This window comes from Meriones unguiculatus, chromosome 19, assembly GCF_030254825.1.
Source record: "Meriones unguiculatus strain TT.TT164.6M chromosome 19, Bangor_MerUng_6.1, whole genome shotgun sequence".
In the NCBI taxonomy this organism is placed as follows: Eukaryota; Metazoa; Chordata; class Mammalia; order Rodentia; family Muridae; genus Meriones; species Meriones unguiculatus.
In genome coordinates, this window is record NC_083366.1 from 45,113,117 (window position 1) to 45,138,194 (window position 25,078).

The following is a 25,078-nucleotide window of genomic DNA, read 5'->3' on the forward strand; positions in this document are numbered from 1 at the left end:
TTCCCACCATTTACCTGCAAATTTCATGATTTCCTTGTTTTTTTTTTATTGCTGAGTAATATTCCATTGTGTAGATATACCACAATTTCTGTATCCATTCTTCAACTGAGGGGCATCTGGGCTGTTTCCAGCTTCAGGCTATTACAAATAAAGCTGCTACAAATATGGGTGAGCAGATGTCCTTGTTGTATACTTGAGTGTCTTTTGGATATATACCTAGCAGTGGTATAGCTGGAGCTTGAGGAAGCACTATTCCTAATTGTCTGAGAAAGTGCCAGATTGATTTGCAAAGTGGTACTCCCTCCTAAGTGGATATTAGACATATAATATAGGATAAACATACTAAAATCTGTACACCTAAGGAAGCTAATCAAGAAGGAGGACTCTGGCTAAGATGCTCAATCCCCATTCAGAAAGGCAAAGAGGATGGATATCGGAGGAGGGAGAACAGGGAACAGGACAGGAGCCTACCACAGAGGGCCTCTTAAAGGGTATCGAGGTAGATGCTAAGACTCATAGCCAAACTTTGGGCAGAGTGCAGGGAATCTTATGAAAGAAGTGTGAGATTATAAGACCTGGAGAGGACAGGAGCTCCACAAGGAGAGCAACAGATCCAAAAGGTTTGGACACAGCGGTCTTTACTGAGACTGATACTCTAGCCAACGAACATTCACGGGGATGGCCTGGAACCCCTGCACAGAGGTAGCCCAAGACAGCTCAGCGTCCAAGTGGATTCATAGTAATGGGAACAGGGACTGTCTATGACAGGAACTGATTGGCCTGCTCTTCGATCACCTTCCCCTGAGGGGGGAGCAGCCTTAACAGGCCACAGAGGAAGACAATGCAGCCACTCCTGATGAGACCTTGATAGACTAGGATCAGAGGGAAGGGGAGAAGGACCTCCCCTATCAGTGGACTCAGGGAGGGGCATGGGTGGGGAAGAGGGAGGGAGGGGGGTTGGGAGAAGAGGAGGAAGAGAGGTACAGAAGGGCTACAAAGTGAATAAATGTAATTAATAAAAATAAAAATAATTTTAAATTAAAAAAAGAGATTAAGTGAAGGCAAGTGTGGTGGTGCCTGCAAAAGTGGAGGCTGGAAGATCAGAAGTTAAAGGTCATCTTAACCTATATAGCAAGTCTGAGGACAGCCTGGGCTACATGAGACCCTGTCTCGGGCTTTCCCACCCCCACCCAAAAAACAGACCAGCCTAAGGGGAATGAGAACTAAACATTGGTTATTTATGTTCATTTAAACTGAATGTTCATCTAAAAGTTGATTATTTATGTTCATAGGTTTGATGGTCCAGAAAACAGCTCACTGCAATAAGGTAGGCAAGAATCCTAGAAGGCACGTTCTCAAGCAGTAACAATCCTGGGAAGTGTGAATAAGCAACAAACAACAGCCAAGTTATCACTGCCTGTTAGTAATGGATAGGCTGGAAGTGAAACCTGGGATTACTCACTGTTGAAGAAGAGGCATAGATTAAGAAGTAAGATTAAGATAAAGGACAGAAGGAAGAAAACTAAACCACTTGAAAAATAATAATCAGGGAAACTTTAAGGAGGAATCATAATCCTTTCTCTGAGTCAGAAAAGAAGAAAACAACCAGGTACACATACATAGAGATACATAGAGATGTGAAGGATATTGGACAAGGGAATTTGAAGGTCTTACAGGCTGCAAGGTGATATATGCCTTTATGAAAAGCAGGAAAATTGAGCTGATGTTAAAGACTTTTTTTTCCACTCCACCATATGCCCAGCACCCAGCACAATGCATATCACACAATAAAAACTTAATAAATATACAAAGTAAGCAACTGGAATCTGAAGAATAGAGGAACGGGGACAGTGAAGATCGGGGAGATGGTGCATCAGAAACATGCTTGCCTCACAAGCAAGAGAATGCGAATTAATACCCAGAACTTAGAAAAAGAAAGAAAGAAAAAAAAAAATAACAACATGGTAGCCACTTGTAATTGGTGAGTTCCAGGCCAATGAGAGGAAGTTGATGGGATTTCTGGCCTCCGAGTGCATGCTCCCGCCCCCAACTCCCCCATCCCCCAATTTTAAAAATAAAAATAAGGAACCGCTATGTCACATGAAAACGAAAGCTAACTAAGAAAATGTAAAGTGTCCTTAAGATGTCTATGAAAATCTGGCCCAGGGGTGTTGTAGTTTATTTATATACCCTAATGGGGAGTTAAGGATGACCCGCAGGTGATCTCCAGAGAAAGACATACAACCTCCACGGGAGCCATTCAGCCTCACAGCCCCCATGCATCCTTAGGAAGCAGGTCTCCATTCAATGAATAAGTAATTACTGACAGTTGGCAGATAAGACATAAGACATCACAGCGATGGACGACGCAGAAAATTAGTTAATTATGCTGTCAGCTGGTCACCTGGACTCCGAGGGCCACACAAAAGAAACACAGCGACAGTGAGCGCCGGTGGGCGGCTCCACGGCGAGCACCCGCCTGGACACACGCACGGGGCTTGCTAATCTGTGCTTTGTATTCCGCGGATGACTTTCTCATGTCTGACACCATTCAAATCTAAAAACAAAAATCCCTCTCAAATCCCAAATAACGGTCACTGCACAATGGAAAATGGAAGGTGTTTTATTAACTCTCTCTCCACGAAAGGCTGAGAACAGGCTTCTCAGTGACTCCGGCTACGCGATGGGTAACAAATGCTGTGTTCAGGTGGCTTTTGAATTCACATCATATCTGATAAATCACAGTATGCTCACTTGTCCTATTAAAACTGTATTCTACCTTACCAGGTCTGAATAATTTGTATAAAATTGATTGCAACAGTTCTCACTAGAAGCTCTAATTGCATTCCTGGTATAACTTAAAGTGATAAGCTTATCTTAATTAGTAGCATGAGGCAGAAATGCTTCTGAAAGCCTTGGAGAATTAACCTGCATTTCTAAACAGAGTCCCGGAGGGGGTGGGGGGAAGGATGAGGATAGAGAGTCCTGTTGAATACACAAGCCAATGTTAATTTATCAAAACTACAAAAGAAAACATTCATATAGCAAGAGAGGCTAAAGAACACACCTAACCCACCCTCTGATCAACCAGGCTGCAGTTCTCATCACGGGATCACACACAGTGAGAGTCTCTGTGTGTGTGTGAGGCGGGGAGGGAGGCAACCTCAGGGGTCATTCCTCAGGCACTGTCTACCTCCTTTAAGACTGGGTCTCTCATTAGCCTGGAGTTCAGCAAGCAGGCTAGACTGGATACCTAGTAAGCCCCTGGTAGATGGTTTATCTCCACCTCTCCAGCACTGAGATTACAAGCCGGAACCGCTAAGCCTGGGATTATTCTATAGCGTGGGGATGGTATTCAGATCTGCAAGCTTGGGAAGCAATCACTTTCCTGACTGAGCCATCTCTCCAGCCTTATTTCTGATGATGTTCACTAACCACAGACTGCCAGTGTGGGAATGCATGGACAGAGATTGGAGGGTATGTATGGTCTTACTAGGGGATTAACCACTGTATAGGTCATCCTATCACCTAGTACTCCCGTGGGTTCCCAAACTAGTGTTCGTCCCAGCCCGGAGATGGTTCAGTTGATCCTGCCTCTACCCATTCGATTTGAGCTGTCTAACACCTTCGCTGGTTCAGCTGTATTTAGATGCTTGAACAAAACCTCCAAAGAATGATGTTCCCTGTGAGTCAGGGTTAAGCCCTGTATATAGTTTCTGCATCATCATGCTGATCATATGATGATAGTAGCATCTATGACACAGGTTGTCACCTGTGACAACCACTAGCTATTACACTAGGACATGGAAAAAGTTCCATTTCCAACAATCCCCTTAAATCTGTTTTACAACGAAAACAAAAGACTATGTACTAAATGATTATTACAAAGACCCTAAAGACACATTATGGAATTTCTCATATAATGTTGCAACTGAGATATCCTCTAAAAAAACACTGCACAGCTTAACATCTCTTTCCAAATGTCCAAAAAGGAAATCACTACATAGGCATTTTCTAATAAAAAATGGCATAACTGTACTCCCAGAAATGTTAAGTAGATGCTATTTCTAGAGGACCAGATTCTCAAATTTGGCCATGGGGGAGGCCTGTGGTTTCTTCTTATAAGCCAGGACCGATTGGAGAGTAATTGCCATTCTGTAATGCAATCTGCCATTTCTTGTTTGAAAGTGAGCGTGGTTCAAAAATAAAATTAGAGAGCAGTTTTGTGCAGGAGTGAGAGCTAATACTGCATGTTTATCAGTGTTATCAAACAGAAAACCAACACGAAGGTATGAACATTCTTTGGTGCTTTGTTGTGGAAGTTTAATGTTCTATCTAGTTTACTTCATGTAAAGTAAAAGTAAACAGGAGAGATTATATAGCTGCATATTCATATTAGTTCAAAAACAAGTTTTTAAATGGTCAGCAGTGTTTTTTGTTTGTTTGTTTTTAATAGAGCCTTGGGAGTTCCATTTTAAATGTGTGAGATTCTGTGCACTGGAAGGGTGTGGAAGCAAACTCATGAGAAAGCAGAGCATCCTTTTAGTTTGTAGATAGGTACTCCGAAGTAAAATGGGGCATTTCGAGGAAATATTATTGTGTGTCGTATATATGGGACTGTATTTACATAAGCAAATTATCCATACCTTGACCATCACATAAATATGTATGTTGCTGGATGTGTTTTCCATTATTTAAAACTTCTATCTCCAAGCTTGAGTAAAAAGCTTAAAGACTCAGCATATATATTAGCCTTGTGAAAATGCAACCAGGAAAAACTCCAGTTTAATCAGCAAATATTTCAAAGCTAGTGACCTCAAATCTGTTTAACAGGATTCTCCCAAGAAGGAAGGCCTTCATATAACTTGCTTTTCATTCTGCTAGTGTGACTGCCACATACTGATGACATCTTCGGGTCACAAATCTTGTATTTCTAACATAGCAGCTTTTACATAGGCTTATTTTACAGCATTAATGTGTTAAGTGGGGACAGCACGGAAATCTTCAATTATTCTCAGACAACCAGGTAACACTGCAGGTAGCTTCGATACACAGAAAACAAAGTGATCACAACCTAGGCTGTGATCACAATAAAGGCTCTTCAAGCTCCTTATAGGTGCATTAATCAGCCCTATGAATGTCACAAGCTTGCTTTTAACAAAGATAATGTATGTTACTGGGATTACATGACTGAACATAGAATCACTAAAGAAAGGCCAGAACTTCTGATGAAGCTGCTGAGCAGCAGGGTACTATTTTAACCATAAAAATCACAATCAGCTGAGGCAGTGGTCAAAGTAGAGGAACCATTAAAGACTCATAATTAGCATCAATCAAGGTGACACTATTGTTGACATCTTTATTACTTTAAATGCCTTGGGATGGGAAGCTTGATAGGCAGCTGGATGTAGGAATCATACTTGTGAAGAAAAATTTACAATGACGTCTTCTAAAGGAAAGGAGAAAGTGTTAGTGTTAATAAAGGAAAACACAAACATGAAGGTCTGAAGCAGAAGAGCTGCAGCAGGAACTACCAGGGGGCTGTGGTGTTCCCGCTTGTGCAGCATCACCAGCATTCTCTCAGGAGACATCAAGGGATGCCTTTGTCATGCACTAATGTATTGGGCTGCATTCATAGCTACCTTGGGATTCCTGCCTCTGCCACGGGCTGCAGGTTGGACAATGAACATATATTTACATGGGTCTCTCTGAGACCCATGGGATGTTGGATGAAAACACAACTTGGGGAAATAGAAGCATCAGGATACTGTCCTAGCCACAAATAAATAGCCAAACATGCCTGCCTATCATGAACTTGTTTTCTAGAATCCTCTTACTTACACATATGGAGATGAGAGGTGAAGGGAGAATGAAATTAGGTGTTATTTAGATAATTGCAATTGGACTGTCAATGCCATTGAATTGCATCTGTACTCCACTGCATACAACATAGCTGATATGCTGGCAGCATTACTGCTCAGACAAGTATCTCTGTTTTAACGAACAAGACACTGCTCAGGTTTTTGCCAACCCTTGAGTCCATATGGCTCATACCTAATGACAGCAGTTTTCAAAAAGGATCTCTTCTCAAAATAGTTTCCAGCTATTCAAAGTTCAGTAGCTGAATTCTTGAGGTGATGGCCTTGGATCATATAGAAAGGCTGGAAAGTTGTGTTCTGGGAGCAAAACTGGCTTGGAAGTGACTCAGAATGATGGATGGGGACCTGTCAAGGCGTTCCCAAGGGTGCTTCTCCACCTTCACCAAATGAGAATTTGGTGGCAAATGCTCTTGTTATGAAGGCAACTGTGAGCCCACAATCATTTTGTTCTCAACGTTATATTTTATTTATAGCTTTCTACATTGGTGTACCCATTTCCTGGTCTTAAAAAAGAGATTGCATTTTTTTTTCCTGACATAAACACTTTTCTTTTTATAAAGATAAGTATGTGTGTGTCCATCAAAATCAGCAAGGAGTCTAAGGAAATTCCCCACTGCTTGAAAAAAAAAAAGAATGAAAACAGGATAAGTGACAGGAACAGCATTCTATTCAGACTAAAATGACCACAGTCTATTGGAAGAATGGTGGGGCACTCAATTTCTGTTCCATTTTCATTTCCACAGTCAAGAAACAAATATTTTCCATATAGCATGCATATGCATATTGCCTTGCAGAGACAAAGAGAGGGTGAAAAGTGTCCCAATCGTTCCTTTTGAGATCATGACGTAATTTTAAAAAAGTCTCACCACCAATTTGACCTTCACATAAATGACATAAGAAAGCTTTTCTGGTCCCTAAGAACAGAAGCCCGTGTGGGAGGAGAGATGGTTCAGTAGTTAAGAGCAGTTCCAGAGAACCTGAGTTTAGTTCCCAGCATCCATTTTGAGCAGCACACTACTTTCTCTAACTACAGTTCCAGGGAATTTCATGCCCCCTTCTAGTCTGTACAGGTACCTACACAGATTGGTATATACAAGCACATATACATAAATAAAATAAAAATAAACATTAAAAAAAAACTCAAAGAGCGGGAGAACCTTTTATCTGAATTGGAGTCTATATGAAGGTGGGTTTACACATTATCTTTTACATCAACCCTGTGAGTCAGATAGTTATTCCCACCTCAGAGATGAGATATCCTTGTGAGTGTCTGCATGGGACTTTTACCTGACCACTCAGTGCCTTCTCTACTAAATAATACTAATCCAAACCCCATCAATGAGAAAAATAAAATCGTAGATGATTCCCTACAGTAAGGATAAAATTTAAAGAATACTTTTGCCAAAAGACAATTTCTCCCAAAGAATGACAGATAAGCACTGACCATGGTGTAATCTAAGTCCCATGTCACCCTGACTTGCTTAGGGGATTGCTCATCTGACTACTCCAAGCCAAGATTTTGTTTTTCACTCTAACGAATTCTTTGATTCTCACTGATGCACAAGGTTTGGGGAAGGTTGTGAAATACTACAGGAGGCTGACCTTAGCACATAGAGAAAAACTGCCAGCCAGCCAGACATACCATGTCCACTAATAATGAGTCAGGGACAGACTCCCCAGTATCAAAGGCCTTTATTTTGACTCCTTAACAAAGGGGCTTGGAATAAACACGGTTTCAGAGCCAGGAAATGACATAGAAAGGGACAGTCACTTCCTCATCAGAAAACCCAAGATTGCCACAATCTGATGTTTTACCAATATTTTAAATGACATAAAATAGAGACATTTTATCAGTAAATACTACTTTTTTAGATCCAAATGAGGAACTATTTAGAGGCTACACCACTCAAGCAGTCAGAGCACATTGATATGTATAGTTAATGTCTACCTAAGACCACCCACTTGCATCAAAAATAAAGGAAACAAATGCCAACAATGGGAGAAGAATGAGTAGAAATTGGAGAATCAGAGAAAAAAAAAACAATCACATGTAGAGCACATAGATACATACAAAGAAGGAGAAAACCCTCCTAACAATACCTCTAGGAAGCCCTAACTCCAAGTACATGGCTTCCTGCTTGTCCTGCATTCTCATTCACAAAACGTTCACAGCTCTCTTTTCTCCTTGCCCCAGAAATGAGTCATGTTGCACAGCGTCACCCTAGAGTGGCTACAAACAACAACCCGTGTGAACCACTGGGACTTTCTTAATCATTAAACACCGGGAAAGATATTTCTCAACATTGGTTGTACTGTACAGTCATTATTAGCAAAAAAAATAGGTGAGCTGTGAAGCCTAAGGATATGGAGCTAGTGGGCAAACCATTTGGAAAACTGGTCCATCAATCAGACTTCTTATCAGGGAAAATGGTCTGTCAATCTAGTAATAGATACCCTAAGAAATCCCCACACCCCCGTGTGTGTATACATGTATATGCACATGTGTAAACATGTGTATGGAGACTAGAGGTCAACATCAGGTGCCTTCCTTGATTGGTTTTCACCTTATTTTTTGAGATGAGGTCTTTTACTGAGCCTGGAGTTTGTTGATTCTTCAAGCCTGGCCCACCAGTGTATTCCAGGGATCTGCATGTGTTCGCGTTCAGCCCTGGGATTTAAGACTTGCACTATGGACCCTGACTTTTAGGTAGATGTTCATAATGTTAACTCGGATACTAGTGGTTGTGAGGCAGCCCCTCACCAACAGTGCCATCTTCCAAGTACACCAACAAATTGTTTTCAATGGTGTTCATGCTGTGGTTGTTTCTGTAACATAATGGATCCGTGAGTGTATCCAATGATGACCAATATGAAGTGCACAATAAAAAGGCTGGCCGTTGTGAGGAGGCAAAGACATGGGCTTATTCACTGTACATCCTCTGGTTGTTGACGGTTAGTGGATATGGCCTAGAACAGTGGTTCTCAAGCTTCCTAATGCTGTGACCATTTAATACAGTTCCTCATGTTGTGGTGACTCCCAACCATAAAATTATTCTGTTGTTACTTCATAACTGCAGTTTTGCTTCTGTCATGAATCATAATGTAAATATCTGATATGTGACCCCAAAGGGGTTGTGACCTACAGCTTCAGAACCAACTTCCAGCTGGGCTTGAAGAACTCTGAGCGCCAAACCCCCAATCCTACAGACATAAAAAGAACTGCAGAACAATTAAAGATGCAAATGTACAGTATTCCAGTAGTGCTTTAATCTGACTTTGAAAATAAATATTATATAAAAGCCCAATCTACTCTCAACATCCTAAAGGAAATCTCTTAGGTAGTAAGTTGTATGGTGGATCAGGATTCTGTAGGGTCCACTGTAGCATGAAAGGAAAAAAAGATTCCTAAGTAAAATGGAAATGTTCGCCCTGATATGCATCACTGAAAAAAAGCACACATATTGAGTTATCTACAACACTTGCTACTTACAGAACACACCAGCAGTAGACAATGCTATTTAAGACAATCTAGTAGATATTTTTCCACTACACTGTGTGGTATCTTAACTCAATTAGACATAATATTGTGAATAAAAAGCTCATATTGCAAGGTAACACAGTTATGCAAACATAAAAAAAGGAAAATCCCTAAACATTATATTACAGCCTATTTCCCAATTATAACAACATCCATCTATCTAAGATCTCAATTAACATATGTTGAGTACTAATTTCCCATAACCAGATATGATAAAGCAGCAAAGACACACATCCCAGTTCTTTAAGGATTCTAGGTCAAAACTACAACCCACAACCCCTGCAAAGTTAATGCTGAATAAGTAGCCAGAGATGAGATTTTTTTTTATTGTTTTCCTATGTACTGATACCCATAAGTGGTTTGCAATTATCTTACAGAGCACATTCCCGCTATATTCTTTATGTCCTAATTGTTTGTTTTTTTGTTTGTTTGTTTGTTTGTTTCTTACCAGCTATCTGGACAAATCCACTGAAAGCAAATAAGAGCAGATAATTTTTAACTTAACAGTGATACAGATCCTTCAGAACTCACACACTACTGACACTGACATAGAACAATAACCTTGAGTTTATACTGAACTGTTGGATTTTTGTTATTCTCTGGACTTTCTGTAGCATGTCCAGTGCTTAGAATATGTTTCCCATCGGTTATTGCCTTTATTTCATCTAAATGAACTCATATACTACCACCTGGACAGATTGACAGGACATTCATACTATCTCATCTAGGGCTCAAGGAACATAACATACATGGACATGGAAGACAGGGAAAAGGGCTACAAAATGCTACTATCGTCAAGACATGATCCCACTGCAGCTATCCATTGTGCCTGCAATGAACCTTCCCAGGACTGGGCTCCCCAACCATCAATTATGGATTGGAGAGGTGGATGATGGGGCTGAATTCTTAGCTATGGTGGACTTTGGAAAAAGGAAAGTCATTTTCCTTATTGTGAGCCAACCAAGCTCTAGTGAATAATTCTATGCCCTTGGTAACACAGATGGCCCTGGTTAAAAGCAATGGTTTATAAAACAAAAATACATGAATGTGTGAAATGGACCCATATGAAGGAGGAAGGGTGACAGCTGGAAAGGACATAGAGAGTGTGAGAAAAGTCGAGAATAACATTTATAGATTTCTCAAAGAGTAAATTTGATCAATAAAAAGTTTGACTGAGGAAATTGCAAGAATCAATTGCATACTAAACAAGAGGAGGAAAATTTTTATTTTAAACACATCTTGATAAACCTTTAAAGCAATGTTTCTTTAAGTCCTGAAAACAATGTGCAGGAGGAGCTAACAACCATAACCAAACTGTCACAAACAGAGGACACATGTGTCTTCCAGAGGAAAACAAGAAGAGACCCAATGTAATAGTATTGATGGCAATTCCTGAGCATGGGAGGAAGATCCAAGCTCTGGGCTGGTCTACCTTCTTCTTCTTCTTCTAGGCTACCTGCTCTTGGACCGGGCTGCCATTTTTTTTTTCACCTGAAACATAAAAATATTGGTGTTGGTGTTACTTTGCTGCATTGCAGTGAAGAGAGAGGAGAAGGTGTAATGGAGCACTGTTGTGTCCCATATGTTACAAATACATAAATTAAAAATGAGAACACTATACATATGTAAGTTATAAACAAACAGGAAGCCAGACTAGTGCGGTTGATTTGAAATGTCCTCATTATAACACAGATGTGCAAGAAGTATTTTTTTTAATTGTTTTTCCCATCACATAACTGACTTCATGTTGCTCAAAACCCTTCATTCTCACATGGTGGTATGAATATGAAAGAAAATAAAAACTGTATGCTTGCGTCTTCTAACTCAGGTACAGCAGAGTCATAAACCTGAAGTCCACTGCAGGTACGCTTTTGATTTAGAGGCCATTCTCTCCCTGCTCCTGCCTCTTGGGGTTCTCCTGGCACCATCTCAAGAGGAAGTGTATGTAGCACTGTGGTGAAGAGGGAAGCATCTGTTACCATCACTGCCCATCCTGGGTGGGCAGCTGCAGTTGGAACAAGAGTCAGCCCATCTTGCCTTTGACAGTGGCCTGTGATTTCACTGTATATGTTTAGACAGTGCCTGCAATGGTCCTCTCAGCAGAGGAACTGGAAAACTGCTTCTGCTCAGCCCTCCCCCCCGCCAGCTGACTACACTCCTCACCTCAGCTCTTACCAACAATAAGAAGGCCTCAAATTGAGAGTGGCACCCTGTAGTCTCTGCCTCAGAGTCCCATTGCTTTTCCTACTGAGACCCTACATAAAGTATGTACATATAGTATGTAGAGTCTTCCTCATATACTCATTTGATCCTGTCTGACTCCAATACAACATCTGGGTTGACTGACGTGAAACAACTGGGGAGAGGTGTAGAAAGTGGACATTTTTAAAATTGAGACTAGATTCTTTTTTCAAACAATACATCCCAATGAGAACACAATTTCCACTCCTTCCGCTTCCCCTGTTCCCACCCCACCTCCTTCTCCCCAAGACCCACTCCACCTCCATTTTCCTTCAGAAAAGAGCAGACCTCCAGAAGACAACCAGACACAACAAAACAAGACACAATAAGACAAAGCAAAATCCCTCATATGGAGGCTAGATGAGGCAACCCAACAGGAGGAAAAGAGCCTCAAAAGCAGGCAAAAGAGTCAGAAACATACTTGCTCTCACAAAACCATAAGCCAACAGCCATATCATGTATGCAGAGAGTGGGCTTTTCTTACGGGGCCCCTTTCGGTGTTTATGGCCTGTACCAAGGTTCTTCAGAGACTAAAAGTATTTCTGCTAAGTTCCATCGTAGAAAGAAAGGACAGCCTCCTCTGCTTGAGCATTTTTCCTCAAGTTTCACCCTATTTTAGATGCAAAGTGTTCCCCAAAGGACCACATGTTAAAGGCTCCTCAGGATTACTTCTCTAGTTTGTTTTGTATTTTCATGTGTTTGGGTATTTTGCCTCCATGTATATCTGTGCAACACAGGCATGCCTACTGCCTGCGAAGGCCAGAAGAAGGTGTTTTATCCTACAGAACTGTAGTTACAGATGGCGGTGAGTTGCCACGTGAGTGCTGGGGATTATGCCTGAGTCCTGTGGAAGAGCATCAAGTGCTTTTAACTGATGAGCCACCACTCAAGCCTCTAAATATCCCTTTTTTGGAGGGAATTTATTTAAGTCTATGTGGTATGTGCGCATGTGTTTGTGTGCATGTACACATGTTTGCAGTGCATTTTACCCACAGAGGCCAAATGAAGGCATCAAACACTGGAGCTGGAGTTCTCCAGGTGGTGTGAGCCACCTGCCATGGGTGCTGGAAACCTGAGTCAGGTCTTTTGAAAGAGAAGCAAGAGATCATGACATGTGAGCACGTCTCCTGTCCTTAAACCTTTTTATAAGAACTTCTGAGCCACCTATAAGAACACACATTCTAAAATGTAGATTCTACTCACCCCACTCTTCAAGCAACAGAGGCAGGCTTATCCAGCCCCAAGGGTGCAACTGTATGTAGTAAGATTTGTAGAAAAGAAAAAGTTTAAAGGCATTATGAAATACTTCAAGCCTATCCTTCTTACATTAGTTAAACATTACAGGACTATGGACTGTGTCAGGAGCTTCTAGAACAAAGGGTCAGCCTTCCTAATGCTGTGACCCTTTAATACAGCTCCTCGTATGGTTGGAACCCCCAAACATACAATTATTTTTCATTGCTATTTCGTAACAGTAATTTGCTGCTGTCATGAATCATAGTGTAAATATTTTTGGAGATAGAGGCTAGCCAAGGAGGTCGTGACCCACAGGTTTAGGACCACTGCTCTGGAGACTAACAATTATATGGAACATATTGATTACTTTGGAACATGAAAAAAGTAGAGGCTCAAGGCTGATAAATCATTTTCACAGTTAAGCACAACCCCTCAGAGGTAAGAATAAAATTGAAACTCAACAATTTGCATTGTTACTTCAGAGTTCTTCTCACTAGCAATATATAAGTTCCCTGACAATATCTGTGAATTCCTGTCCTTATCTGAACTTACTCAAAGCAAGAGAAACCCCCAGCAGTGCATTTTCTCATCCAATGCTTCTGTTGTTCAACTAACATTTATTGAATACTTCAAATATTTTGCTACAAAAAAATACTGCATCGGGATTGGAAATCTAACTGTCTCTCTTTTAATTAACTCACAATACAGTGGCAAGACAGGCAAATTACACTGGGGCAAGCCCAGTGTAAGATTCTAAATATCATAGATGCTCAAGATGCCCAAGTCACTTTTTTCATGATTTGGTCGTTACTAGGTTTATCTAGGTAAAGTTCGATTACATACATTAAGATATGAAGAAAGTAGTATCTGCACAAAACGCCGTTACAATAAAATTGCAAATACAAAAGGAAAGCACACAGTGACATAGAAGTCATGTGAGCTACCCTTTTCCATATCTAGCTCAAGTATTAGCACAGTTCCACTTGTCAACCATCTCCACGGTTCAGCTCTTAGGAAGCAGTCAGTCGGCCCCATTCTGTATCCTACAGCAGTATTAAAGAAATCATGTGTTCAAATTTTGAATGTTCATAATCTGTTCATTATTTTGTTGTTGTTTTTTGAAACAGGGTCTTGATGTGTAGCGCCCAGCTGGCCTAGACTCACTGTGTAAACCAGGCTGGCTTCAAACTCACAGAAATCTGTTTTCCTCTGCCTCCTGAGTGCTGTGATTAAAGGCTTGTGCCAGCCCACCCTGTTCAGTATGTAATAAAACAAGTTTCAGGGGAAAAAATCATGTTCATTACATCAGTATTAATTTATAGCATTAAAGATCCACGGAAATGAGATATCCAAAAGTGAATTGCAAAGACCATCTGATGTATGTCATATAGGCCTTTGAAACACACACACACATACACACACACACACACACACACACACACACACACTTTCTCTTTTTCTCTCTCTCATATATGTATTTTAAAAATAAGGTTGGTAAACTGCATTAAAGTATTTTTCCCAAATACAAGACTTTCTAGCTAAAGAGTAACTACAGTGCTTTAAAAACCGAATGTGGTAAAGAAGAAATTAACATTAATATTTCAACTCTGTCCCTACAAATTCTGAAACTAAGTACCTTTCCAGAAACATGAAGTTCTTTAATTTAAAAGTCGAACTTCATAGGCTGCTGCATCACTTAAACTATTAATTCTAATTAAAAAGAAAAATACAATTATTCCCCTAATACCAACATAGCTTAGAAATATTTTAGTAAAGGAAATAAAAACCCACAGACATTTTTACTCTTGGGGAGCATAGGCATTTATATAACCCACCATGGAATTATATATATGCTAATTACATGCTAATGTAAACATGAAAAAAATGTTATATGGAAATTGCAAGCTGAACCAAAAAACATGCAAATGGAAAGAAAAAAGTCTACTTGAAAACAATGTCTACCATCTTGCTTATTCATGTGTAAACATCCACTATGCTCAAGATTTTGACATCTCTATTTATCTTGGGGTTTGGATCAGCTATAAATATGTGACCTTTAACTGTATGATTGATTTGTCAAAAATTCTGGAACCCTTTGCATATGAGTCTGTCTTGATACAAGTACAGACACTTTCATGGTTCCCCATTTTGAGTGGTAACTTCCTCAGGAAATTCAGAAGCCCTCAACAAAGACTGTGTTACCCGACTCGTTTGTTCAGCTGTTCATACTAAAACTGTTTTTCACAGTAGAGATCACATTTTTAAACTTCCTTTGTTTGCAGCCATGTTCTCAAATGTGCTTAAAGCAAGCATTCTAGAAAATTCTGTGGCACTGGGGAGATGGTTCTACTGGTAAAGTGCCTACTGTGCAAGTAGGAGAACCTGCATTCAGATCCCCAACATATAAGCCCATATAGCTACTACCTATATGCCCAGCTACAGCAGTTCATGTAACTCCACAACTCCAGAACTGGGGAATAGACGGAATGTAGACCTGCAGATCTGTGGGGCTTTCTGGCCAGTTAGCCTGGCTGAGGTGATGAGCTGTAGCCTCATTGAGACCTCATCTCAAAAGCAAGGAGAAGAACAACCACAGGAGAGCCCAGGTGGCCTCCAGCCTTCACAGGTGCACATACACATACGTATGCATATACATGAACGCAAACACATGGACACACCCTCACTCACACTCCTTCTGTGACTGAAAGAGGTCAAAGGAAGGCTGCACTCTCCTGCTCATATCCTGACACCTACACGCAAACTTCCCTAGGCAAAATATCAGAGACATGCACAAGTTCCAAGTCTTTCCTCCATGATTCTGTGCCCTCTCCCAATGAACTGGCTTCTGCATCTGGCAAACATATGGCAAAAATGAGGCCAAGCGTGGCCAGTAAACATGGCCAAGTTGTTTCATGTGACCCAGTATAACAGTCAACCCACAGTTCCAAAAGACAATTCATTTTCCAAATGAAAGGATCACTTTTCCAGTATGTGTTAGTATTTGACATAGAGGTATAAGCAACACAACTCATCTGCTTGGAGTTAAAACCAACACATGAAAAAAATCACACGCAAGAGCTGCCAAAGTGGCTCAGCAATCAAAGGTGCTTGCCACCAACTCTAAAGATCTGGGTTTGATCCCCAGTACCCTCATGGTGGAAGAAGAGAACCAACTCCTACAAGATATCCTATGGCATGCACCATCAGCATGCACACATACAAAGCAGAAATGTAACATAAAAACATGACGGATATCTAGTAGTTTTAACAGTAATGATGGTGGACATCTAACATAAAGTAGATAGTATGGAAATGGGCCTGTGGAGACAATCGCACTTGCACACTCAGGGATGATGAAGTTTAAGGAAAAACGGGTCGCTTCAGTGGCTTTCACTAGGGAAAGACTAGAGAGATGCCTGATAGGCTATGAGTGCTTGCTGTTCTTCCAAGTCCCAAGTCATTTGACTTACTACAGGTTCAGGTAGCTCACACCTACGTATAATTTCAGCATCAGGGGATCTGATGTCTTCTTCTTCTTCTTCTAGACTCCATGGGCACTCACACACCACACATGACACCCACATGTTCTCTCTCTCTCTCTAAAAAAACTGTTGATGATAAACTTAGATAATACACATTGTCAAGTATATGCGTACTTTTGCCATCTGAAAGCCTCTACTACCTGAGGCAATATTGACACAGACACTGACATTCGCACGGTGCTTACTTTCCATCAGACCATGTAATGGACCTAAAGAGGTCAGGAAGAAGCCAGAAACGCTCGCTGGCTAGAGTTTCAACCTAGTTCTTCGGGCTCTCTTCTTCAAGCCAGCTTCTGTTCTGTCAAGTTAAGATGGGCTGATTGAGTTGTGTCTGTTACAAGTTTCACATTAGAGTGACAGTTGCTTCTTGTAGCATCACCAAACAGCTCTATTCTGACACATGTGTACTAACACACATCAGCAAACATGAAGCAACTCTTTCCTAGCTGGCACAGCCGCAAAAATCTACAGCTGGAATGTGAGATTAATAGATACATCTGTAAGTATAGTGTGATTTAACCCACAGAAGGAAAACACCAAAGATGAGTAAGTTGGATATCTGTTAAAGTACCACAAGTGACAGATAAGACGCAACTACCGTACTTTGGGGAAACGTCCATAAATCACATTGGAGATACACTGACAAGCTTCCTTAGGCCACCTTCTTTATTTGTTTTTCTTTCTAATAATGACAAACTTTTCTCATTCTACTAGATTCTTTTCATGCCCTATAAATAAACTGAAACTACTTTTATCCTTAAAACACAGCCCTGGAGCGCAGATGATTATAAACTGCACAAGTACGAGGCACTATGTACGAGATGCTATGCCAGCATCCATGTTAAAAGCCAAGCACCAGAGACTGGGAGAGAAGTGCGCAATGGTTAAGGGAATGTACTGCTTTGCAGAAGACCTATACCAAGTCACAGTGCCTCTAATTCCAGATCCCGGGGATCCGGCATCTCTGGCCTCCATGGGAATCTGCACTTACATATATATACACCTCACCAGACACACACTGACATACCATTAAAACTGAAACAACTAGATCACGTCATTGGTCTCCTTGGTTTGCCTGTGGTATATATGCAAGATTAGAGTCTCACAACAGTGTGATGCAGCCATGATCATTCAGGCCTTTACAGCCATTGAAGCAGGACATTCTCCCCAAGCATGGCTGGATACCATAAAAAGCTAAAATGTTACGCTCAGGATGCGAGGCTAAGCACTGCACTCAGGGTCAGCCGCTTTGGACCCAGAGAAGAGCATGTCTGATTGCATGCGGGTTGATGCCCCAGGTCCCGCCTCTGAGAAAAAGGTATCGGACGGGTCTGATGCTCTTTGGGTGGATGACACCTAAATGAACATCGGTACAAAGTCCCAATTTATTTCTAATATCAGAGATCAGACCTCTACTCTTGCCTGATGTGTCTAAAACAAAAAGGGGGAACTGTAGAGAGCTGCGTAATGCCGCGCCTTAAAGATGGAGCTGGTTTCCGCCTTCCACCTTCCCGATGGTGAGTGCTCTCTATCACAAACAACTCCATATTTGGCTAAGGCTGAGGATCTGGCTTGCTTCCATGTATGTGGACCTATCTGCATTGCCCACGTGGCACGCCTGGGTTGGCTACCCAGAGGCTATTTAAGCTGTGGGCTGGCTTTCCCCAGGGTCCGAGGATTGTTCAAGGTTCCTGAATAAACTGCATTGAAAAAAAAAATGAAAGAACAAAGCTAGGCATCAGTGTAACATCTGTCTATATGCCCAGTACTGGGGAAGCACAGTGTGCAGCCAGCAAGACCAAAGGAATGATCAAACAAGACACCTGATATCAACCCTTGGCCTATGATAGATGCATAGACACATATGCATGCATATAATCACTTGAACAAACACATACTTATATATCTACACACATATTGCATGAATATGCACAAACATATACTTTCTCAACTTCATAACATCCCTACCTGATGCACCAATTTTCTTTGTATTTAATCATTTAAAGGGAAGTGGCATTTTTTTTTTTTACTGATGTATCTTCTTTACAGTTATTTCTATATCCCTATATCCAATGGATTCAGGTTTAATCTTCACAGTTCTAGCAGAACTGCTTGCTACTAAAGTCACAGATAATTTTCTAAATCCAATGGACATCTTTCATTGCTGACCTGGTTCAGCAGCTCTGTTAAATGTGATCTTGATTGCATGATCTTCTTTTCTAAAACCACATTCTCCCATAGGCATTTCCAATATCAGAAGAGCCCACTCTTCTGATTTACCTCAATCCTTTCAACATCCTCACTTTCCTGCCCCTGTGGTATTAAACAAGATCAGCAAGATCTTGGCAGTAAACTATCTAGGCTTAAAACTCAGTTTTCCCATTCATTGGCTGTGAGACTTTGGGCCACTCATTTCATGTCTCTGTATCCTCCATTCTGAAAACTGGGAATCACACTCATGTTGATCATTGTTTACTTGGCAATGGACTCAAGGACAGAACTCTCTGCTGTTGATTAAGTGGGCACATGCTGAATTTGAGGTCTTAAAATTGGGGCCTTGTCATGGATTCTGCTCTATTCCTACCTATACATCTTAGCTCAAGATCCTACCACTTTTCTATGGTGGAGGATTTTTTTATAGGTTGTTCCAGATGTAATAAGTTTGCACCAGTGTCCTGAAAAAAAAAATCAAGTTAAAGTTTCTACCCATATGGCAAGGAAGATTACAGGGGCAGGACTGTACTTTGTTTTTCTCCACAGCTCTTCCTTTCTCTTACAGGAAAGGAACTCAGATGTTGCCCAGGCTGACCTTGAACTCACAATTTTCCTTCCTGAGCCTCCCCAGTGATAAAATTATAGATACACAACACCATGTTTCCCTTTATTCTTTTTTAAAAATTGATTTTTAAGTCGGAAGACAGAGCAATAGATTTTTTTTTTTATGGTATTCCAATGTGTTCCTGTCATCACACTTGGTTTTCTTTCATCTCATTTTCCTGGTGCCTTCCTCCATTTTCTTAATGGTTCCCTTCTCCCTTCTTGCTTTTATGACAGGCTCATTCCATCACCCTTTCTGGTCTGCCCCACTTAAGATTTCTCCTTCGTAACACACACACACACACACCCCACATATGATTGAAAATGTTGGTATTTGTGCCTCCAAATATGGCTTATTTCACTTGATGCAATCATCTCTCCTTACATTCATCTCTGCAAAATTCGTAGTTTTGGTCTGGTTTTGTGTATGAAAATCTCCATTATGTGTACACACCATGCTTTTTTTTTTAACCCATTAATCTATTAAATACCCAGCGTGATTTCACAGCTATTGCAAACAGTGCTACGATAAACACTGATGTGCAGGTGTGTCTTGTGAATGCTGTTGTCTGAATCGTGAGGTTTTCCTCCTGCTTTTGCTCTTCTACACTTGGCCTTGATCAGTTTCGTAAACATTTTGGTAGAAGCCTTCTTCAGCAGAGTGCTTATAAATGTGGACCTGCTAGGGTACCCCAGGCCCATCACCAGCCCCTGGAAGCAGCAGCCCTTGCTTACCTTATCTATCTGTGATGTAGGCTTCTGGATACTTCCGTGAAGCTTCTCCTCTCTTAAGGACTCAAGAAGTCATGTACTCCTAAAGTTTCTGCCATATCATCTTTTTAAAACATTAAAAACCTTTTATATATGTCTGAGTGTTTTGTCTGTTTGTATTTGTGTGTATAAGATGTAAAACAGTGAACTTGGAGGCCAGAAGAAAGCATTGAATCCCCTGAAACTGGAGTTCCACACTGCCCTTTGGCTTCTGGGAACCCAACCCAGGTATTCTGCAAAAGCAGACAGTGTTCTGACCCAATGGACCATCTCTCCAGTTCCCCTGGAAACACATATTATTCTTGTCAGAATAAACATTGATTTTTTTCCCAGCTTTCTACATAAAAACAACCAAATAAGAAAACACAACAAAACAAAAACAAACAAACAAAAAAAACCTAACCTTTTCACCAATATCTCAAAGAACTTCGGTTGATGAAAGAATATCTCCTCAACTTGAGATGCTGGAATGCTTATCTAATTAGATGAGGGGACAATAAGCCATTATGTGTGTATAGAAATGTATCCAAGATTATTGACCCAAACATAAAAATAAGAATGCAAATCTTCTAGAGAAAACACTGAAAAACTATCATTGTCATGTGAAAAAAAAATGAAAAAAATCATTGACAATAAAAGTAGAGTGGTAAAAAAAAAACTTTAAAATTAAGACTTGTGATTTTTTCAGTCATGATTAGAAAAAGCATGTCAGTGAAGAGAAAATATTTGGAAGACATATATCTGATGTGGGGCTTCTATTCAGCTCCTGTAACTCCATAATAAACAAATGACTCAATTTAAAAAAAAAAATTGTGTGGGCGCCTCTCAAAGGAATCAAAATGAATGGTCAGTAGCATATGACAGGGTTTGTCATCATGAGTCAGTACAGGACAGGGGGACACTCTGTTAGGCGCCCAAGCAAATGGCCTAAACTTAATGAAGTGCTGACACCAACAGTCAAACAAAGCGGGACTTCTGCGGAGGTGGATGAGAAGAACAGAACTGGAAACTGGGATGGAAGTTCCTTTTAAATGCTCTCTGGGATTTATACCTTATATGTTTATATTTATAGTCTCGTAGACAGACAACACAGGCCGTGATTCTGACACCGAGGAGGTAGAGACAGGTGGATGCAGGTTCAGAAACAGGCCAGTCTATACAATGAATCTCAGGCCAGTCAGAGCTGCAGATGGTCAGGCACTTTTTCAAAAACCAATGTGGTATTTTAAAAAACAAATTTCTGGGGCAGATCTGTTCCTAATAGCTTTATTTATAATGAGCAAATCCTAAACAGTGTTCGAGTCCACCATAGGAAAATGCACAAGCAAACTGCAGTTTATATAACCTAAAGAAAAGGTAAAATCACTGTAATCAAACAACACTACTGAAAAAAAAATCCTTTTTTCTAGTCTTCCTGAAAGAATGGGAACAGTGTTGTCCCTGGGAATGCAAGAATGGCAGGACTGCAATGTTTTTCTTTGGTAAGAGAATGTTCTACCTATAGAGGGAGGTGCAGGTGGTAAAATGTTCAATTTTGACCTGTAAATCTGTAAATTAGGATCAAGAAAAAGCTAAATATGAGGTTGGGAAGATGGTTCAGTCTGAAAAGTGTTTAGTACTCAAAAACGAGGATTTTAGTTTGGATCCATAGCCCCCACATGAGAGCTGGGTGCAGTGTTTCACCCAGAATCTCAGTGCTAGGAAGGCAGAGACAGGATCCTTTAAGTTGCTAGCCAGGCTGTTCTAGTCTAACCAGTGAGCTCCAGGATCAACAGAAAACCTTGCCTCAAAAAGTACAGTGGAGCGCAATTAAGGAAGACAGACAATCTTGACCTCTGATCTCTGCATGTACATCCACATGTAAATACACCCATATACATGTTTATATGCAAGAATAAAGCTAAATGTGAAAACATTCACATGCATGCCTATAAGATCACCCTACATAATAAGAGAATCTTACCTTGCTGTTGACAAGATTCTACTCTAGTTAGTTGTTAGAGGACTCATTCCAGTTTGATGTTTTACTATATTCATTCATCGCCTGCACTGTCTGTTAGAACATAAGTTTTTAGAGCTGGTGAGATGGCACAGAGAGCAGAGGCCATGTGGACCTGAAGCTCTGAGTTCCATTCCCAGATCCCACAAAGTGGCCGGTGATTCCATAGACTTAACCTCTGGCCTCCAAGCATGTGAGAGTACACACACACACACTACACACACACACAACACACACACACACACACACACGGGCCTCACTACTACAGCCACAACCACCACTAAATAAAAGAATAGATAATGAATAAATCAATAGCCATGTTTTAAAGAATGTAAGCTTCTTGAAGCCACCCAGTTTCTCAGTTTGCCTTTGTGTGTCTAGTACGAATAAAGGTGATGGGAATCCCTGTGTACTGAGCTATGATTGATTTACCTCAGCGACTTGGATTTCTTCACCACTTTCCTAATGAGGAGTTTTTAAAACCCTAAGAGCTAAAACATGGATAAAGTGCTTTGTAATCCATAAGCAGGCTATAATCCCGAGGATGATTAAACTCAAAACATTAGCTGTTTATAGACAATGTTCGATGGAAGATCATTTATATTTTCTGTAGAAGAGCCCACAGCATTTAATCTTTCTTTGAAGAGTATTGTCCAAAGGGAAGAACAAGATTGGGCAAAGAAGCCAGCGTGGGGCAAAGCAGAGCTCCTCTCTTACTGCGAGGTCACCGGTGCTGCTATATACCTCAAATTCATCACATCCCTTCACCCCATGGCTAACAGAAGTTAGCTTGCTAGGTCCAGCAGCAGTCAGGGGGAGACAGCTTCAAGCAGCCTCTGTTCAAGCTCTCACAGGTTATACCTGAGCAGATCCTGGCCACACCTGATGTTGAAATCATGTTAGCAGGACCCACATGCATTGGCAGATACTAGGTCTGGGGCACAGACCCGTAGGGCAGCTCTCACACACCATTAACAAGTTCCTTCGCCTTTTCTAAGATTCCCTTAAAAGAAAGAATAGAGGAGTTGGTTTCAAGGAAGCCACAGGTTTAGGAAAAAGATTGAAAAAAAAATGTGGGTAAGGGGGGCATTTCTAAGAAGTAAACAAGTGAACACTTACAAATAAAGTAAGACAAATGTGCACACATTATTACACCCATGGATACAAGCACAATTAAAAGTTTAAATCTTTTACCTTATGGAAGAAAATTGAAACAAAGATTTAAAGAATGGTCTAATGAAGTGTAGAAGAGGTGGAAATCCATTAGATGGTTTAAGAATTACTCAGAGTTTAGGCGAAATATCTTCTAAGACTCTGTTATCATCTAGAATTTAAGAGTCTCTAAAGTGTGTGTATATATATATATATAATGATATAAAATATATAATTATATGTTACTATATATAATTACTTTGCATACAATAACCCAGTGCTACTCATGTCATTTGTAGCACTGTGATTAATCAAGCATTTTAAAAAGCAACCTGGCCCTTAGAACTTAGGAAATCTGCACGTTGAAGGAGAGTAAATATTATTGAATACCAGAATACAGTATTTCAATTTAATTCAAAGGCATGGTAAGTCAGTGGTGGCAGTAGCATTACAGTGATTAAATCTTTTTTGGATATTTGTTTAGACATTTGTAGTTACATCTTGCTTAACATAAACTCTCCTTAGTTCTTAGTCAAAATTGAGACTGAGCACCACTGAGTAATAAATATCACCAAAATTCAAAGTGAAGGCAAACGAACAAACAAAACCAACAAAATCTCAGCATCAAATCTGACCCCTGACTGCCTTCTCTTCACGGTCACTGCCAGTGCTTACCCTCCATTACAGGGAATCACCCAGACTCATCTGTTTACTCCAATCTGGATTCTATCTAAAATGAAGTGTCACCTGCCAAGCAGAAAATTGAAGCACACACATAAAATAAATAAATTTTAAAGAGCTGTACAGTAAAAGCAAAATAATATTTTTGACAGGTAGTGTTTCCCCTTCAAGAAACACTAATAACCCCATGAACTGCCCTTTAATACTGTGGTCACACAGCAATTCCATTTGTTGCAGCCAGGACGTTATCAATAGTCCATTTACTTGCACAATGCATGTGATAATTCCAGAATATAAAAATGTCCAAAAACTTAAATAAGAACACACGCCACTGTCTGTCCACACATCTATTTTGCTTTCCTATGTGATTTTTCATACAAAACTCTGAAGGAAATGAGTTACACTTGAGAAAAAGGAGGGCACCCATCTGACTGTGCTATCCCCAGTTAGCAGCTATGATGTTGGCAAAGAGCTGACTCCAGGGTCCCAAAGATCTAGCACACAATGAAGTGGCAAGAACATTTCCCACCAAGTTATTTTGATAGACTCACTAGGTGCCTCCACATAAATGGATAGTCATCACCATTAACTACTCACCATGACCAGTAGCTGGCCTGGCTCTGTGTTAATTCAGACTGGCAGTTTAAATGCCAAATGCAGTGATGAAGCCCACAAGCTGAGAGGACAAACTGACAGTCCCTGACAGCTCATGCCCGGGCCAAGCTCTGAACCACAAAACAAGGCAAAACTCCCATCTGCTGTCCATCTGCCATCCTGCCCCTATCAAGAAAGGTTATACCACGAGCTGCAGACAGATGGGCTTTGCAAAGATCTATTAGGGGGGAAAAAAAGACAGTCTGAGATGATTAGAATAATGACCTTTAGTTCAACAGAGAAATCCCAGGAGTAATGAAAATTATACACAATTTCAAGGCCTTTTAATTGTATAAAGCAGATATCGTCTCTTTTGCCACCCATAAAAATAAATGATATGTGTGCTCCACGCACCGTCTACCCACAGAAGACAAGTGAAGAGCGAGTGTGTGAGCATGTGGATATTATCTTCACTTGCAGTTGTTTTTCTCAGTGACACGTCAGTGAATTTTAACAATGTTATTAAACGAATAAAACAGAAATCCTTTGTAAGTTTCTGGTAGTGTACATTTTCATCATGATCCAGTTCTATATAAACAGGAAATCGGGATAAGTCGGCTCATGTATT

At 40.5% G+C, this 25,078-nt stretch overlaps 1 long non-coding RNA gene across 1 annotated transcript in view; it reads right to left on the reverse strand.

The window, feature by feature from the left end:
• Positions 1–4,821: 4,821 nt before the first annotated feature.
• The window catches only part of LOC132649337 (uncharacterized), a 414,614-nt gene continuing 394,357 nt past the window's right edge, over positions 4,822–25,078 (reverse strand). Inside the window, exon 9 of the long non-coding RNA XR_009587757.1 lies at positions 4,822–10,908. This is a non-coding gene — a long non-coding RNA (uncharacterized LOC132649337). The remainder of the gene's footprint in view (positions 10,909–25,078) is intronic.